The sequence below is a fragment of the Neltuma alba genome, unplaced genomic scaffold (genome assembly GCF_004799145.2).
Source record: "Neltuma alba isolate B1F8T4 unplaced genomic scaffold, ASM479914v2 tig00012806_pilon, whole genome shotgun sequence".
Lineage (NCBI taxonomy): Eukaryota > Viridiplantae > Streptophyta > Magnoliopsida > Fabales > Fabaceae > Neltuma > Neltuma alba.
Window position 1 is genome coordinate 162,692 of NW_021637203.1, and position 20,526 is coordinate 183,217.

Below are 20,526 nucleotides of genomic sequence, written 5' to 3' on the forward strand. Positions count from 1 at the left end.
CATAGCCTCTTAAAGCAAAGTGTGGTGGTGCAAAGGTTGAGAATTTATAAAACAAAATTTAATAAGAAAAGAAAATGAGAAAGGCAAAGGAGAAATTGAGAAGATGAAGCAAAGAGAAATGCTTTCATTCATTCAGAATAAGTGATAGAATGATAGGAAAGCAGAAGGATGGAACCCCACCAAGTTTGGTGTAATAATGAGTCTACCAGTTGCAGTGGTGTCCTTTAAAAAATAAAAGCTTTGCCAACTATACTCACACCAAAGGATCATTCTTCTTCTTACTATAACTTACATGCACGTCTCACACCAAGCAAAAATATGATATAAATACACACAGACACACACATAAAGTTTTAATTTTCTCTCTCTGAAAAGGTGGGTTTGTTGTTGTTATTATAATAATAATATTATTATTTATTTATTATTATTATTTGGCTACAATATATGTAACCTTCCCGAACTTTGCATAAAATCCCCTCAACTTGAAAACTGTAAAAATATTAGCCTGAACTTTCAAACTTTGTCCATTAATAACCTTTTGCCGTTAAAACAATCACTTCAGATGAAATAAAAACCACTTAAGCAAATGACATGGAATTTGAAGTTCAATATTCTTATGCCATCTTCAAAGGCATAGTCGCGATTATCTTTTTAATAAGAAAAGCATGCACTAATAACCTGAGATTATAAACAGAATCAAACTCACGATCTCTTACTTGTAAGGACTAGAATATAGCGAACTAATATCGGAATCATTATTAGTGAAGGTATCCACATTTACAACACAGGATCAAACCTAGGACTTCCTACTTGTAGAGAATCATCCATACGTGTCATTAGGCTACAAATTCAGAGTTGGAAACGAAGGGAAATTTTGTGAAGCTGTGGCAATTTGTAGTTCAGCTTGTGTTTTACATGGAGGACGCCTTCCTCTTCACTTGATGCGTTAGGGGCTTTCTACATCATCGTTTCTGAAAGCAATTATTGTCTGCTACTTGCCAAAATGTCATCCAAGACTAGCCTTGTTCCATTCAAACTTCCAAGCAACCAAAACTTTTGTTCTCTTTTTTCATACAATGTACAAAAAATCAATAAATCAATTCATAAAAGAAGAATAAAGGACATTTACAGATATATCGGGTGGTTGTTTCCCTTTGGCGTTTTCCCATCTTGCATCTATTCTCCTCCTTTCTTCTCTTTCTATACGCTTTGCAGTCCTTCAATCTCTCTCTCTCTCTCTCTCTATATATATATATATATCTGTGTGTGTAACGTGACATTTCTTTCACTAATAAAACTGAGAATGATCTTAATTAGCAAATTATGAAGGTAGCTCCAAGTGAGATATACGCATACACTTAGAGAGCTAGAGATATAATTAAGGAAAGGCACGTAGATAGTTAAGAGGAGATGAATGTTTAAACATTCCAGAGGTTAATTCCATAGTCATCAATAATTCAATGATTTAAATGTTTGCATAATATTTATAATGATGGGTACCTGCAAAAAAAGTGTAAAAATGGTAGAAGGAAGCTTTTTTGACCATAATAGTTTGAGTAGTCCATCAACTTTTGATTCTTAATCTTGAAGCCTCCTTTCTTCCTCCTTGTTATATATATATATATATATATATATATAAAATTTAGGAATTAGCTTCCAACAATATGATCAAAGTGACAGCTGAACATCGTAAAGAAGGAAAGGACAAAAAGAAAAAGAAGGAGAACTAAGTGCATTAACATACAAATATAATGGTCTGTTCAAACTTCTCAGGACAAAGTTCAAGTCGTAGACCCGATAATTTGTCCCCTATCTATGCCCGTTTTTCTTATCCAAATTATAGAAACACACACAGGTGGATAAATATATATATAGAGAGAGAGGTGTGATAGTTTTGAAAGAGAAGGAATAATAGAGAAAACAAAAGGGATGAACAGAGAGAACAAAGTGAGAAAGAAACCTGATGAATTCTCTCTCATGCATGAATGAAGTCTTGTCCGAGATGCAAGAGACAGGTTTCAATGGACATGAAACAATACGTCACATTATATATATATATATATATATATATAATATTTGCTCTGATTCTAAATGTAGAAGTTGGTTGAATTGTTTGTTTTAATCCTAAGTCTTAATCTATTTTATCTCTCAAATTTATAATATTTTTCACAAACTATCTCTGTTAATTATAAATATTTATATTTACAGGTGTTTATGACAATGGAAATAGCTTCCAATGCAAATAATTAAAAGATAATTTTAAAAAAGACAATCCACTTTTTAACAAATAAATAATTTAACTAATTTTATTAATATATATATATATATATATATATAAACTAGTTACTTAACTTTTAAGAAGAAGTAATATATGTATTTATGTATGTAAAATATGGGAAAGAAGTGAATAGATATGGAATCTTTGTGGGATATGAGATTGATACGGCTATGATTCTGTGTTTGTATTGTTGCTTCTTCTATACCTTCTTTCTCTATCCCCACAACTACCCTATGACATGAAAGCAGGTCTTTAATTCATTTTGAATGAAGATGTAAATTTGTTCTAAAATGTTACAATCAAGAGTAATGTTATCTTGGAAAAAAAAATTTGGGGTTTAAAATTGTCCTAAAAGTTTCAAAACGTAGTAATATTATCTCATCCTATTAAAAAACTAATATTGATAGTTAATATTTTTAACGATAAAGGGCAATATTATTTCATTTTAACATTTTCAATGCAAATTTGCACCTTATTAATCCATTCTTTTTTTAATTTATTTATTTTTACTAAGCACAGGTATCCATTAGAGGCAATTCTATTTGGGACACTATCAAGCACTAAATGTTCTCCTAGTGAAAATTTGAACTTTAATATACCAAGTTGTGAGTGACTATCCTTTTGCTAAATTTAACCCCGTAAGTAATTTTTTTTTTTTTGCTTTGTACTCTTTACATTCAATTTATCAGGTCTCACTCTTTTTCTTTAAAATATATATAACTATTTGTATTTGTGTGTGTGTTTTACAATTAGATCATATTTTAGCATTATCATATAGAAATTAGTATTTTGTGATGACAATACGAAGAAAATCAAAACACCACCATTAGCACATAGGAATATTATCTTGGGAAGAAAGTTAATCCATCTTTCTTTACTGTTAAATATGATCTAAATATAATATATATATATATGCAAAATTGACAATTGCAAATCACATAAGCACATTAATTACTATTAGAGACAACTAAATTTTTATATAATAAAAAAGGATTAAGATTTTCAGACCATTTTTTTTTTTTTAAAAAAAAAGGTTGAGTGGATGCTTATAGTGTAGTCTCCATCAATAATAGGTATCCATAATAGATGCTTATAGTGGTCAGCCAGTCAACAACGGTGGAGCCTCATAAGGGCTATTTTTGCCCACCCAACTTTTTGTTTTAAAAAAAGTGAATATTATATACATTTTATTAAATACTCCTCCGATCCTTAATATAAGATCCATTTAACTAATTTGATTAGATTAAGAAAGTTAGGTAAGTTAGTTAATTATAAGAAAAATAACATATTTTTTCAAAAACACCATAATCATCTTTTTAATACCCACTCTCCTTCTTCTGCTTGATTATGGTTGAAGGAGTATCCATGGGGTAATTTGGAGAAAATTAATAAATATGAGAAATGACTCATATATTTAGAATCAAAACCAACTCAAAAATCAGGTCCTATATTAAATACAGGAGAAGTACATACATGTATATATTTGAATTGCATTTGAATATTGATATATCCACCATCATAAAATCTTTGATTGTTTGATTCATTATTCTGTCATCATTGCTACTTCAATCAGCATATTGGTTTTTTCCCCCCTTTTTACAAGGAGTAATCAATGTATGGCTATCTTTGATTCCAAATATAAAAACTAGTTGACTAATTTGAGTAAATTAAGAAAAATAAGTTAAGTTAGTTATTTGTAATAAATAGATGTTATCTTTTTTAAAATATCCTTACTAATCAAGTTTATTGGTTAAAACTCATTATTAGAAGGATTATCTTAAAAAATAAATAAATATGAGAGACAAAATATATTAGGATCTTATATTTATTATCAAAATAAAAATCAAACGAGGTCTTATATTAAAAATCAAATGTAATATATTTTTAAGAAAACTACTGTCATTTAAACTTATCTTAGTTACTATTAAAAATTTCCTTAATTAAAAGGTTTCCTTACAATTATTCTTACAATTTTTTATAAACAAAGCTAGTCTAATTTTTATTTTATCGAACTAGTAAGCCTAAAAATTAAAGTATGTTCCAACAATGGTAGTTTTTTTAAGCAGACAAATATTACAAATTAAAATTTAAGAGTACAAGGAGCAACTCTTGACTAGTGATAGTTAAGTTTGGTTGAATGAAAAAAAAAAACTAAGAAACTATCTTTTCATTATGGTGCCTAATAATATTGAATTTGAATAATTAAAAGATAAAATATTAAATCCTGTTCTTAATATAAAAGCTAGATAATTAATTTAAAGATATTAAAAAAATTAGTTAAATTGATTATTTATAACAAATACCTAAAAATACTCTATTTAATTATATATTCATATGTATTAGAATTATCCCTTTGTGAGGATCACTCACAATCAATAAGTATATCTTAGAAAAAAATTATAAATTTAAAAAAAATTAAAATCTTATATTTAGAATTAAATTCAATTTTTAAATTAATTTTTACATTAAAGATCAAAAGTGAATGATATAATTGCACCAAAAAAATTTAAACATGCGTACGTGGGGAAGCTTTCTTTTGGATTGACAAGACCATACAAGTAGCTAAAAGGAATAATTAATAATTGCTTATCATCATCAATCACCATTTGAACAGTGATTTAGTTTGGTTGCTGTATTAATCATATCATTTTCATCATCATTGTTATTTCAAATCAATATATTCCTTCTTCTCTTATCCACTACTCACCGTTTTTCTCATCATTGCCATATTATCCCTAATTAATAACCTTTATCCCGTTGATTAGCATCATTACAATATAAAGTAATTGTTGCTTATTAAAATGATCAACCTCGCGTGCCAAGTAAGTAGCATATGTATTTCCTTCGGTCTTATATATAGGTTTTATTTTTAAGATAGGGCTGATCATTTTAATTATAGAGAGAATTGTAACAGAGTCTTATGAGAAGGAAACAACTACCAAAAAAATCCTAACAAAAAGTAAAGAATTGTCATTTTTTATTGGGTTAAGGTGAGCCCAGCACCTCGAACTATTTACTCAGGTGCGTCCAGTGGCCTAAAGTAATTTTGGGTGCATCCAGTGTCCTAAACTAATTAAAATAGTACGTCCATATCCCAGGCTAACAGAAATATTATGTTTAACTGTTACTTTCCTGACTTAGCTTAAAGTTGACCCCAGATATTCTACATGGTAAACACATGGGCACCCGATGTGTATTATTCTTACTCAAAAATCAATTTATTTAGAAGAAGAGGAAGGAAATAAATTCAATTTTGAGTAAGAATAATACATATCAAATGTCAATATGTCTACCATTTAGAATATTTGGGGTCAACTTTAAGCGAGTCAGGAAAGTAACAGTTAAACATAACATTTCTGTTAACCTAAAATATGGACGCACCATTTTAATTAGTTTAGGATACTGAATGCACCCAAAATTACTTTAGGCCACTAGACATACCTGGGTAAATAGTTCAGAGTGCTGGACGCACCATAGCCCTTTTCTATTTTGAAACTTGTCATTACAAGCTGCTCAGTTGTCATCTGGACTTTATAGTAATCATATTTCTTCCTTGAAACTTAGTTACAATTCTCTCTTTTTTTATTAGCTACATTTTGTATATATTTGAAATTTTATTTTTTTCATTTTTAATCCATTGCTTAATATCTCTGCATTAATTGTCCCTCATTCATTCTCTCCATAAATAAAGGTATATTTGAAAAAGATAACATATATTTCTCAAATGCTTGTTATTTTAAGTAACTTTTTTTATCTACTTGATTTGATTATTTATAACTTATATAGGATTGAAAGGAGCATTAACTTATGTGAAAACATGATAAGTCTTAAAGATCGCATTAGGATATCCATAATTTCATTAAAGATGGCTTCTTGAGTATTCTTTCTTAATTAGATTTTCTTAATTAATTAGATTAGTAAGCAGCCTAGCATTTAAGATGGGTATATTATTTAGATTAATGGACTCTATTTTTATGCCTGCTATCTCAGGATTATGCATGTCTCCTTCATTTTAATTTCTTAAAGGAGGAAAGTAGAGAAAGAGACCTGTAAAAGAAAAGAGATTTTTTGGGCTCATTTTTATTCTAGATAAATACATTATATTCATCATTTTCTCTTTGGATGGTTGACGCTGGACGATCTGCAATTTATCTATATTTTCACAATAATTTTAATATCTTCATCTCAAAAACACAATGTCTAATCAAATTATTTTTATTTTTATTTAAATAAATTTTATATTTAAAAGTATTAATGTGAAAATTCTTTAAAGTAATTAAATTTAGATATGGGATAGAGAGGGCATGATGAGATGAAAGATATCATCCTTGCTCCATAATCACTTGGATTAAACATCTGCGAAGTGTCCTCTTTCCAAAAAAATCGTACCATGTGTATCCTGCTGCAGAAATCAAAATTTGGAAATAAAAATTAGCAACATTCAAACGAAATTTATAATACAGATTTTAAAATGACAGTACATTTTTAATTTGGCTTTTCTTCTTTTGGGAGCACTTCATTTATAATTTAAAATCAAACTATATTTTTTTTATAAACACAGGTATCTTCCTATTAGAGACAATTATATACGAGGCATTATTTTTTTTTTTTTTAGCCTGAATGTACAAGGCATTGTTGGATACTAGATGTCACCACTCTATTTATAATTTAAAATCAAAATATTATTAAACCATGCACCCACACATACAGAAAAAGCTCCCATGAATGATGGATAAAGTGAAAGGAATTCAATATACCGCATAAATAAAATTGTGGGTTTGAATATAAAAAAAATCATATCAAGAAAATTATCATATTTAAATCTGATAATGCCCCAGCTCGAACAAGTCAGTACAATTAAAAACCAGATATTTGTTTAGAAGTTAAAGAGAAAAAGAGAAGCTATTTTCAAAACACCAAAATATATAAAAGAAAATTTAACTGGCAACCTTTATAATTAGGTCACAAAATCAGATGCAGTGGTCCCTTGATGAGCAGCACAACTCTGTGAAAAAAGAGAAAAATTACATGAAGTAAACGCAACACACTGCATTACATCTGATGAAGAAGGTCACGCTTAGTTTCCAAAAAAGCCTATATTCCATTTCTGCAGCAGACACACAAAGGACTGATGATAAGTCTATTCCAAAACCAGCATCAGTGAAACACAAAAAAACACTCTGATAGATGTATATATTCCTGATATGAACCAGAAAATCAGCTGGTTTAATTTATTTTATCTTCTTGTGAATAACTTATTCACCTATCAGAGTTCTTGAAAGGTCAATTTCTTTTCCCAGACCCCAGCTAAAGAAACACAGACACGCACACATAAACACAAACACATACATACACACACAGAGAGAGGGGCAGAGACACATCTGTTTTTGTTTTGTTATTTAGTGTTGTGTTGTGTTCTTATCACCAGTCTCTCTCTTTCTCTGACCCCTATTTGGCACCATATGTGTAGACAGAGATAGCTAGGCTGTGTTTTGTTGTGCCTCTGAATTTATGCTCTAAAATATTGCTCTTGCTTGTTGTGACACTTTCTGATGAGCCCCAGAGAAGAAGGACTTTTTTGTACATCAATTATCGACTTTGCATGTGCAGACACAAGACACATACTTGTGTGTGTGACCATCTTTGTGCCACAGTCCTCCTTTTATTTTTGTTTTCCTTTCTTTCTGAGTACTGTCAGCCCAAAAGGATTACTGTGCAGAGAATAAAATGAAGAGACAGCCATTTAGAATTCTGGGTTGGTTTTAGTTTTCCATGATTTCTTTTATAAAAAAAATCCTTTTTTAATTTTTTTTGGTAATTAATACAAACAGGTGGTGCGCATTGTTTGTACTACGCTTCCAGGCTCCAGCTCCATGTTTTGAGGGGTGAGGATGTTACTGATCAGCAAAGGAAAATTTATAATACAGATTCAGAAATGATGAAAAATAATAATCATGAACATAATTATACAGGTCCGTGAACAATTTTGTGCAATACTTTATTTTTTTTTTGGATGTGACTGTCAGATGCAAAAGGGGTGCAAAAGGAATAATCTACAGTAAACAACATGGAGGAGACTGGTGCTGATTTCTTTCAAAGCAAAGCAAACAAATGTCCTGGACATCTAGAAAAAATGGGTTGGTTGCTTTTGTTTTTTTCCTTTATGATCATTAATTAAAAAAAATCTCTCCTTTTCAATTCATTTCATCCCTGTAACTAATAACAAACAGCTGGTGCGCATTGTAAAATCCTTCTAATATTTTGTATGAGGATATCATAACTCTTTGAGACATAAAAGATTTGATAAATAATGAGACGTACAAGAACCCACTAATCCAAATCCACCCCCACCATTATCACTGTGGTGCTGCACTACTGTGTTCATCATAAAAACACATACCTGAACTTGAACCATCATTTTCGTCTTTTGGTGGCATTCTTTTTTGCTACTGTTTTGTTCAAAACGACGAAAGAAGGATATATACTGATATTGTTTTCAGAATAAAATGTAGACTGTAGAGAGACTGGAGTTGATTCCTTACTGTAAGATTTGAAGTTGAAAATCTAAAAGGCTTTGAGGAATTTCGGTCGGCGGTTTTGAAAAGATTGGGGGAGGGGGGGGGGACCCAAAAAAGGAAGATATGTCTCCACCATTTGAGGTACGTCCGCATTTGATATATAAATTAGCAAGTAATATTTGGATTCCTTAATATAAGAATTAGATAATTAATTTAAAAAGATTTAAAAAATTAATTAAGTTAATTAATTATAACAAATGATGCTGATTTTTCTAAACTACTTTCTTTAATTATATTCATTGAAACAATTCCAATGTAGGAACCCTCTCATAATTAATTTAGAGAAAATATTATAAATTTGAGAGACAAACTTGACCGAGGTTTTCTTTATTTAGGATCAAGTTCAAACTTCAACTAACTTTTATATTAAGGATAGAAGTTAGTAATATATTATAAATATGTTTATTAAATACTGCTGGTTAATATTATAATATTTTTTTATAAATAGAATTAAAATATAAAAATATTTTAAATTTTACCCTGTATGTGAGTAAATGAAGGAAATAGTTGTAATAAAAATTTTCACGTCTGAAAGATGTGTGAGGCGATGTTAATTTAAGGAAAAATATAGGTTCAGTTCCTAAAGGTGAGGTTAAATTGGGTAGACAGAGCCTCAAGTTTTTCATTGAGCAATCAACTCATAGAATTGTGATCAATTTTGATCAAAGTTTTTAATGTTGTTGAATATGAGACACATCAGCGTCTGGCCAAAAAAAAAAAAAGATACATCGGTAATTTATTGTTGGCAAATTGGCATAATAGGTTAATCATGATCATGTACCTAATTTCCTAACAGAAAAGCTGGAGAGATCGTCATCTTAATTGCCCACGGCGTTAGGAACACACACACGCGCACACACACACGTATTCTCTTAAATAATCGTACTTTTTGAAGGAGATAATCAAACTCTCATATAGGATAGGTAATTAATATATGGAAATGGAAAAAAAATAGAAAAAATGTGGAGATGTGGGGAATCGAACCCCATAGGATACGTAATCATATTTTTATTAACTTTATTCAAATTAACCTTATAGATATTTTTTGCATAGTAATCAAATAGGAAAAGGAGGGAGATCATTAAGAAAGATGATTTAGATGTCTTATAAAAATATTTCATACCAACAAATTTAATTAATATCGTTAATTAGATCTTATACTAATAATATGATGAGTATATATGTTTCTTCTTAAATAATTATAATTTGGGAGAGACAATCAAACTCTTAGATAATAGGGAAAATGACAACAAAATACCACCTGAATTCCAAAAAGACAAATAAGGGACCTGAATAAGCAAAATGACAAATAGGGCACTGGGTACCAATTTGGAATATAGATTTTCGGCCAAAAGACCAAATTGCCCTGATTGTCTCTGAACATTGAGCAGTGTATTCATGCGATAGAGAAAGGGAGAAACTGATTTCCTTCTACGAAACTAAATCCAAGTTCCTGCAGTCACCAAAAAGGATTTTTCGAAATCACGTTGCCGTCGTCGTAGGAGTAGATTGCCATCGCTAAATTTGGTTACCATTGCTGAAATACATTGCCCTGTCTGAAATAACTTGTACCCCCTGAAATTGTCGTCGTCGAAGAGGTCGCTGAAGTATTTGAATTATTCATGAGTGAGTAGAAGTTGATGGCGGGATTTGGATTATTCATTTTTGTGGCTGTTTCATGGTGAAATAGGAACAGGATTATTGCATTTGAGGGTTCATATTCAGTATTTGGTGAATGATGAAGCAGAAATCAGAAAATAGTCGCAAGCAATTACGTAATGTAATTGCTGTCATATGTTTGCTGGTTTTTGGTAAATCCCATTCCGTGAATGGTAAATCTCATTCCGTGAATGGTAAATTTTAATATACATGTAGTTAATTATGAAACTTAATAGTTCAATGTTTATTGTGATGTACTTCAGGTGCACGTTCACTGAATGATTTATTTATGCTTACAAGTTGCTCTTCCAGTGAAAATAGGTTTACAAAACCCATTGAAGAAGTGGTCACTTTCACTATAAAAGTTGTAAATCCCATTATGTGTTTTGTAAAATTCAGCATGAAATTTTATTGGTGGTGAAAAGTAAGTTACTCATCCCCCGAAAATATGTTGCAAAATCTATTAACAAAGCGGTCACTTTTATCACAAAAGTTGTAAATCCCAGCATATGTTTTATAAAATTCAATGTGAAATTTTATTGGTTTTTAGAAACAAGTTATCTATCCCCTGAAAACAGGTTACAAAAGCCATTTAAGAAGTGGTCATTTTCACTATAAAAGTTGTAAATCTCACTGTGTGTTTTGTAAAATTCAGTGTGAAATTTTATTGGTTTTTAGAAACAAGTTGCTCATCCCCTGAAAAGAGGTTGCAAAACCCATTTAAGAAGTGATCATTTTCACTAAGAAAGTTGTAAATCTCACTACATGTTTTGTAAAATTCAGCATATAATTTTATTGGTTTTTATAAACAAGTTGCCAATCCCTTGAAAACATGTTGCAAAACCCATTGAAGAAGTGATCATTTTCATTATGAAAGTTGTAAATCTCACTATGTGTTTTGTCAAATTCAGCGTGAAATTTTATTGATTTTTAGAAACAAGTTGTTCATCCCCTGAAAAGAAGTTGCAAAATTCATTTAAGAAGTGGTAATTTTCACTACAAAAGTTGTAAATATTACTCTATGTTTTGTAAAATTCAGCATAGAATTTTATTGGTTTTTAGAAACAAGTTGCCAATCCCTTGAAAACATGTTACAAAACCCATTGAAGAAGTGATCATTTTCATTATGAAAGTTGTAAATCTCACTATGTGTTTTGTCAAATTCAGCGTGAAATTTTATTGATTTTTAGAAATAAGTTGCTCATCCCCTGAAAAGAAGTTGCAAAATTCATTTAAGAAGTGGTAATTTTCACTACAAAAGTTGTAAATATTACTCTATGTTTTGTAAAATTCAGCATAGAATTTTATTGGTTTTTAGAAACAAGTTGCCAATCCCTTGAAAACATGTTACAAAACCCATTGAAGAAGTGATCATTTTCACTACGAAAGTTGTAAATCTCACTATGTGTTTTGTCAAATTTAGTATGAAATTTTATTAGTTTTTAGAAACAAGTTGCCCATCTCCTGAAAACAAGTTACAAAACCCATTGAATAAGTGGTCATTTTTACTACGGAAGTTGTAAATCCCACTATACGTTTTGTCAAATTTAGCGTGAAATTTTATTAGTTTTTACAAACAAGTTGTTTATCTATTGAAAACAGGTTGCAAAACCCATTAACAAAGTAGTCACTTTCACTACAAAAGTTGTAAATCACAATATGTATTTTGTAAAATTCATAATTAACTACATGTATAGTAAAATTTACCATTCACATAGTGGGATTTACCATTCACGTAGTGGGATTTACCAAAAACCAGCAGGCATATAACAGCAGTTACGTAACGTAATTGCTTGTCATTGTTTTCTGATTTCCACTTCATCTTCCCCGCAGGTTCACTCCCTCTCTCACTACAAATCCTCTTTCCCACAACCAAAACCCACCAAATCAACAATCTCTACAGAATGGTGATGCGAAGGAGTAAGATAATAGCATTTCTAACATTCTTCTTTCCTTCTTCCCGCATTTCATCATCGTCGGTCTTCCTCTCTCCTTTCTCTCACTGCGTCGCTTTCTTCCTCTCTCCTTTCTCTCACTTTTAGACAGGGCATTTTGGTCTTTTGGCCAAAAATCTGAATTCCAGATTGGTACCCAGTCCCCTATATGTCATTTTGCTTATTCAGGTCCCTTATTTGTCTTTTTGGAATTCAGGTGGTATTTTATTGTCATTTTTCCTAGATAATATAGGTAATTAAGTCATGAAGACCGGGAAAAAAAAGAAAAGTGTGGGGATGTGGGGAATCGAACCCCATACCGTGAAAAGACTCAACCATTTGAGCTACATCCCCGTTTGATGGATGGATTGGCAATTATATTATAATTCGGTTAACCATTGTTATATACTGTGGGTTAATATTATAATATTCTAATTGAGTTTAAATTTTGTTTCAATAAAATAAATATCTTTGGATCCCTCTTTATGTTTGTTCCCTGATTTCCTCACCTGTAGTTAATGTATTAGAAATTGATAATCTTTATACATAAATTAAAATAAAGATACTTTTAACTTTTACATTGTATTTGAGTAATTAAAGGAGATAGGCTATAATTTCACAAAAAGAGGAGATGCCTGAAATAAAAATTTTAAAGTTGGACATGACGTGGGGAGGTGATGATATTAATATGACGGAAAATATAGCTTTTTACTCTCTTGATTATCGTTGAGTTGAATCAAGATCCTTCAAAATTTTCATTGAGGGATCAAATTTATAGAGTTGTAATCAGTTTTTGTTAAAATCTTTAATTACTGTTATGGAATATAAGTCACATCAGCGAGTCATGGTTGCCAAATTGACATGCCAGTAACACATTATCTATGAGGATGTTGATTAAATTAAACATAACCTTGTAAGTAATTTCTTAATTAAAAAAACTAGATGTAATTAATACTACCTCCAGTCCTAATTATAAGATTTCATTTGTAGACTATTAAAAAAAAATCTTATAATAAGGACCAAAAGTAGTATATGTTTTTTTTTTGAATAATTATAATTTGACAGACTCTAAGATAACATAAGTAATTAATATATAAAAATGAGAAGAAGAAAAGCAAAATGTAGAGATGCAGGGAATCAAATCCGTAATTTAACATAACTCAACCATTTGAGCTACGTTCCCATTTGATGTGTAAATTGGCGATTATACTCTAAATATGTTTGTCATTACTGTATTATGAATATGTTAGTCGTTATTGTGTTGTTAATTAGTTGGTGAATATTATAATATTTTAATCGAGTTTATATTTTTTTCAATAAAATAAATATATTTGGATCCTTTATTATGCTTCTTTCCTGATTCGCTAAGTGTTTATAAATAAATTGGAATAAAAAAATATTTTAAATTTTCCATTTTATATGAGTAATTAAAGGAGATGACTATAATAAAATTTTTGAAATCCGACAGATGTGTGGAGGTGATATTAATCTTAGTGAATTGAATCAAGATCCTTAAGTTTATTATTATTATTATTATTGAGGAATCAATTTATAGAGTTATGATCAACTTTGATTAAATTATCAAATATAACTTGCATTTGTAATTCATCATTATTGACAATTTGGCATATACCAGTGACAATTTGGCATATATGTTATCTCTGGAGATCTTAATTAAAATTAATCTTAGCTTGTGAAGTAATATCTTAATAAAAATTTTGAGAGACATTGATCTTAATTGCCCATGACTTTAGGAAAAAATATATACGTTTTTTAATTAAATAATTGTCATTAGACGGAGATAATCATTAATCAAACTCTATAATAACTTGTCATCATTTAAGACATTAACGAATGTAAATGACATTAAATAAATATAACGGATTTATTTATAATATAATTATACGACTTATTGAAAAACAATTTTGTTACTCTTGTAGTCCTTGTTTACTGGACTCGGAATCCATTGAGTTGCAAAATGACCTTAAAATGGCATAGACATGACAAAAACAAAATCAATTAAAATTGCCAGCTGGAGATGCAGGGGATCGAACCCTGTACCTCTCGCATGCAAAGCGAGCGCTCTACCATTTGAGCTACATCCCCGTCCCCGACGTTTGTTGCTATATATATATTATTTATTCGTTACTTCTGAGGTATCCAACTCGCAATATTATAATGTTTTCAATCTATATTTGGGTTCGATTAAAAAAAAAAGGTGGTAATTTCGATCCCTTACCATGCTTCTTGGGGTAATTAATATATTATAGATTGGCATTTTTTTATAAATAACATTAAAATATAAAAATAATTTTTAAGTAGCTATAGTAATTTAAAGATTTTGATCCAAAATTAATCATAATTTTTGTAATTGATTCCTTGATTAAAAACTTAAAGACTCTGAATAGTTGAACATGACTTTAGGAAAAAAATATGTTTTCTCTTAAATAAACGTAATTCGAGGGAGATAATAAAACTCTTAAATAAGCTAATCATAGTTACTCAAAACTTTATTAAACATAGGAAAGAAAGGAATTAAGGGGTCCAGATAATAATTAACATAATGACAAAAGTATATGTCCATATGATCATTACTTGATTATTTGTCATCAATTAATGAATGTATATAAAATTAATGAAATATCGTATAAAAAAGATTAAATTGTATCTGTCTAATTAAATTGTATTTGTCTAAGTATACAATATATTAAAAAATATTATAATATAATTGTATGATTTATTGAAAAGGTTTTGTCGTTCTTGTACTCCTGCCTAACTCGACAAAAAATTCTTTGAGAGTTAAAATATTAGGTGGCATGATACCAATATATATAGAACAAAAATAGAATAAATTGAAATTAGCAAACCTAAATAAAATATTAACTAAATATTAAAAAGGATCAAGAGTAGTATACTAGCTAGAATCAAAATAAAGTGGTGACCTTGATCCCATAAAAATGTACTAATAAACAATAACACGCTTTGTGATAATGTTTAATTAATATGAAAAGTAGAGAGACAATATAGAAAGTAAATATTCTGCATCCATACTTGATCTGCCCACAAACAAATCTTCATTATTCTCTTTCTATTCTCCGTTGAGGAAGATCTTTTCACATTAATTAAGCACGCCACTTTTATTAATCTATTATCATAGTGCTCATAAAAGGAATATATGTGTAAATAGATATATTATTTATTTATTTATGGGGATTAGTGAAGAAAGAGAGAAGGTGGTGGTAATGATGGGGTTTGGTTGTCATCGTTTTGCATGCAGCATAGAAAGAAAGAAGAGAAAGAGAGAAGGAACATTACATACTTTGATATATATAACTTTTTCTTTTTCTGTTTTTTACTTTTCTTTCTCACTTTCTTTCACTTTCTCGCTGCTTTTATATATTTATGTTATGGTCATTCTCTTCACTTTAATCGATCTCTTAGATTTCAGTAACAAAAGCTTCCCTCCCCTCTCTCTTTTTCCTTACTTTAATTCGCTCTTTCTTTTGTCTGCCTCCTCCTCCATTTCTTCTTTCTTCTGCCATAGCTTCTCTGTATTATGTGTGTGTGTGTACTCCTTTCATTGTATTAATATTGCAAGCTTTAATCTTTCTTTTAGATGTTTTGTGTGTGTAAGCAGTAAGCGCATGTGATTGGATTATGAATGTACAAATATGTGCTTTTTATTTGATCATTAGGCCAACAAGCAAGCAAACCCTTTATTCTCAACTTGTTTCTTACACAATTACAAAATCGTGTCTTTTTAATTTTCATAATTAACAAAAGGAAAGGTTTGATCTTTTCTCGTCCATTACCATGACATTTATCCTATATTTTTGCCCTAGCTGATGCCAGCATGAAATCGACGTTAACTGAGATGAACACTTTCTGTGTGTGTGTGTGTGAGAGAGAGAGAGAGATAGAGAGAGAGATTAGTTATGAGACTATGTCAAAATTTCCTTCCCAGTCTAGTGGCATAAAAAGCTTACTATGAGTGAAAGATTGTAGATTTAATTCCACTTATAATATCAGCATATCCTTCTAAATGGGGGGGGGGACAAGTTATTTTTATACAAAAGATTATATATAATTAGATCTCAGGGTATATTAGGATTAAGCAAGGCTCGCAGTTCAAAAGATGCTCGTAAAATTACCTATGAAGAATTGCCTATTTAGTAAGATATTCACATGATATTAGAGAGATTCAAACTTACTGCATGTGTAAATATCAAAAGTTACCAGTAATTAAACTAATTAACTCCATTGCCAAAGATCAAAAGTTATCAAGTGTGTAGAAGGAGGATCAAACTATTTTTTTTTTTTTAAATGGAAGTGAATATATTAACAAATATGCACAAAGGCTTACAAAGGCACAACAACTGCTGTAATTTATTTATAATTTATATATAACTATGTGTGTGTTATGATTATCGTAAAGATCTTACATGAATACATAAATAAATAGAAGAGGGGTACATATAGCAAGCTGTATTGTTCATAATATATATTATAGAACTTTTGAGTAATTATGTAGTTATATATAATTGCATACTCAAGAAGTGATGATGATGAAATGATAAAGAGAATGATTTGTGATAATGAAGGGAATGATATATATATATATATATATATGTGCATTGATCTATAACTTTGTATATATCCTTCTGGAATGCCAATTAGTTTATCATCATCATTGAATCACATGTCATCACAATCTAGAAACTCCATAAATCAAAGCCGAGGAAAACAAACAAAAATTAAGAATAATAATTATGCGAAAGGGTGAAAAAAAAACAAGTCAAAACATTTAATTAAGCCGTACGTAGATCTAAAGAAAACTATGTATTAAATTCTGTCAAGGTCACATAGCTGTGAGCTATAAATATATATATATATATATATATATATATCAATGTGTGTATTATAGCATCAAAATATACTTTGATTGCTGTGAGGGGAATACAGGGGAAAAAAAGATGACTAAAGATGCTACATTTATTGATGATATTGTCTCTTTTTTGTGATATTTTTAAATAAATTAAAGGAAAATGAAGATTATAACATTAATACATCATTGTAATGTTAAAACAGGAATCAACCATGAAGCCTTCACAATTATGTTGAATATATTAATTATAATAACTAATCTAATCCACTTCCTCGTATTGGTGACTTAAATCATATCAGGATCCACATAGCAGGCTGCAAACATAACTCAAAAAACACTAACAAATATAATTGAGATACATACAAATTATAAATCAACAAAATTATTCTGTTATCTAACCTATAGTTTATTTTTTGGGAGAAATTTGTTAGCATGATTATTGTTATTAGGAGTGTTATGGATAGATTTGGGAGAGAGGAATAATACAAGGGAGAAGGGTGGCGCTGGGGCCATTAAAATTGAAATGGTTTGTGGAAAGCTTGGCTTATACTCAGTGATGAGGGTCCCGTTGTCCATTCCCTCCAACATTCCTCTGCCCCTTCTCTTTTCTTTCTCTCTTTCCCTCACATTCCAATTTCCCACTCCTAAAAGCTTTAATTTTCGGATGATTGCGTCATGCCCCTTATATATATATATATATAGAGAGAGAGAGAGAGAGAGAGAGAGAGTAGGGCATTATTCTCCTTATATATACTTTTGAGCACACCAACCCACATCTGCATACACTATAAAATTAGAAATGACCATTTCCCTTTTATTTGACCATGAAAGTTCATGGAATGACTTGATCAAGTTCATGTGATTTTTGCCAAGGATGATCATTGGAATGTGCTAATTATATATACGTTTATTTTTATGTACATAGTACATAGTCTAAAAACTAAGATGTCTTGTTCATGATGTATAAATTGTGTAATTTTTATAAATAAAAAAGAGAAAATATAGTTCTTGATTTTTGAAATTGCGGTCAATTTTAGTCAAAGTATTTATTATATTATTATCAATTATTATTGCCACATCAGTGACGCTGACTCCTTAGTGAAAATTCTATAAGAACCTTAGTTAACTATAACTTTAGGAATTCCAAAACCTTTATTGTTCCATAATATGTTATAAAAATTTTAAAAAAGATAAATACTGTTCATAAAATACGAATCATCTGTTTGATATGGACATTTATATGACTAGTATTACAATGTGGTAAACTTTGAAGGCCTTGAAATCTCTATCAACCATCAAATCTTAAATGGATTATTCATTATTATCACTATTTCTTGGGTGTATATCATAAAGATAAGAAGGATGCATATAAAAGCACACTTAATTTGACTTCTTATTCAATTAAGAATTTGTTTCATCACGTAAGAAAAATATGTTCTTTTAACCTATACATTAGTTTTTCTTTTCTTTTTTTCCCCAAAAAAAAAAAAAGTAAGTGTGAAAGATTATGTATCTCTCTATCTACATATATATGTGTGCTTTTCGTGTAAATTCATCAACCACCCACTCTAATTATATTAATTTATTCCCATGCACGTCGATTATAATAAATGAATTATGTATGAATATGATGATTAAATAATATTGGTGTAAGAATTGAGAGTACTAGCAGATAAGAATGTGTAATTGTTAATGATACAACTCAATATTCTTTTTATATATTTATCGAGCCCAAAAGAATGTTTAGTTAGTGTAGAATTTTGTGACTATAAATTTCTAATATAATATAATATGATACTACAAAGAGTATATGCAATTAATTTATGCGTCTGTGTGATTATAGCTTCTTGTTCCAATCTGGTAGGCTGTTAATTTAGTCAGATGGTTTTGCTTTGACGTGGGAAATCTTGCTTCTAATTAAATGATCTTATCCTTAATGAGTTAATTAAAAATTTTGAATATTTGGAATAAAACCACGATCGAATAATTTAATTGATGGCGATAAAGTTCCTAGACTCCACCGTCATCATATACTTGACTTTTTGGCCTCCATGCTGCTTCATCAAATGTCAAAAAAAGCTTGATTAATGGAACTTATCATTAGAAAAGTGACAATAGTATGATATACTCATTCCGCCCTTTATTATAAGATTTAATTTTTTGAGTAGGTCTATCCCTTTTTATAAGATTGTCTTTGACTTTTCCTATGCATTTAATGTATGATTACATATTTTATTCCTAATTTAATACATTTAATATATTCTCTTTCTTCATTTATCTCACTATTACTCTATCATATTTACCTATTTATATATAAGGATATATTTGAAAAAAATTGTATTTGTTACATGTTAATTACTTTTAACTAATTTTAACTGTTTTCTTACACGGCACAATTTAGTTAAAAAGACCTTATAATAAGAAAGGAAGGGAGTAGTATTTTTGTGTTTGGAGTGGTAATTAATAATCCCTCCAGGCTTAATTACAAGAGTTAAGATAACTAATTTGTAAATATTAAAGAAATTGACTAAAATAATCATTTATAAAATATATGTATTGATTTTTCTAAAATGCCCATTTAGTTGTTTGCATTGAAAACTACCCATTGATGAAAACTTTTATAATAAATACAATCAATTATTAGGATAATTTGAAAAAAATGTCATAATTTTAGGTGGAGGATTAATAACAGGTTGTTAGTTAAGTAAGAGGACAATTTTGTAAGAAAAGGTGGGCCTGCAATGCCAGTGTTAATGAAGAATGTAATTTTTAACTTTGCTGCTTTATTGAAAATTTGTTAGGAAAGATGCAAACCAAATCATTGGGGATGACGAAGTCTCAAAGGGAGATTGACAGATCATAGCATTCACACTCACATTCCTATTCATATTCACTTCATTAAAACCCAAAAAAAAAAAAACACTTCACATTTGTCACAGTTCAATCCATAAAGGGATCCTTTTCTTCCAAGTAGAGAAATCTTCTTGTTTCTTTTTGGCTTTTTATTTTTATTTTCTTTGAAGATTTTGAAATATAATGTTCCAATGATTTGGGCATTCTCCCATTGATCTTCCCCATCCCTTTTTTCTTCTTTCAATCAAAACCACCCACTTGATCCTTTTTGTTTTGTTGATGAAAAGGGTTTTGGTCATTGATTACTTCAAAATCAGGCTAATTATTATCCACTTAATG

General features: G+C 29.6%; 1 non-coding gene across 1 annotated transcript; it reads right to left on the minus strand.

Annotated features, from left to right (window-relative positions):
* Positions 1-14,482: 14,482 nt before the first annotated feature.
* On the minus strand, positions 14,483-14,555 carry TRNAA-UGC (transfer RNA alanine (anticodon UGC)). The gene has a single exon. It is a non-coding gene; the product is annotated as a tRNA-Ala (tRNA).
* Between the last annotated feature and the right edge of the window lie 5,971 nt (positions 14,556-20,526).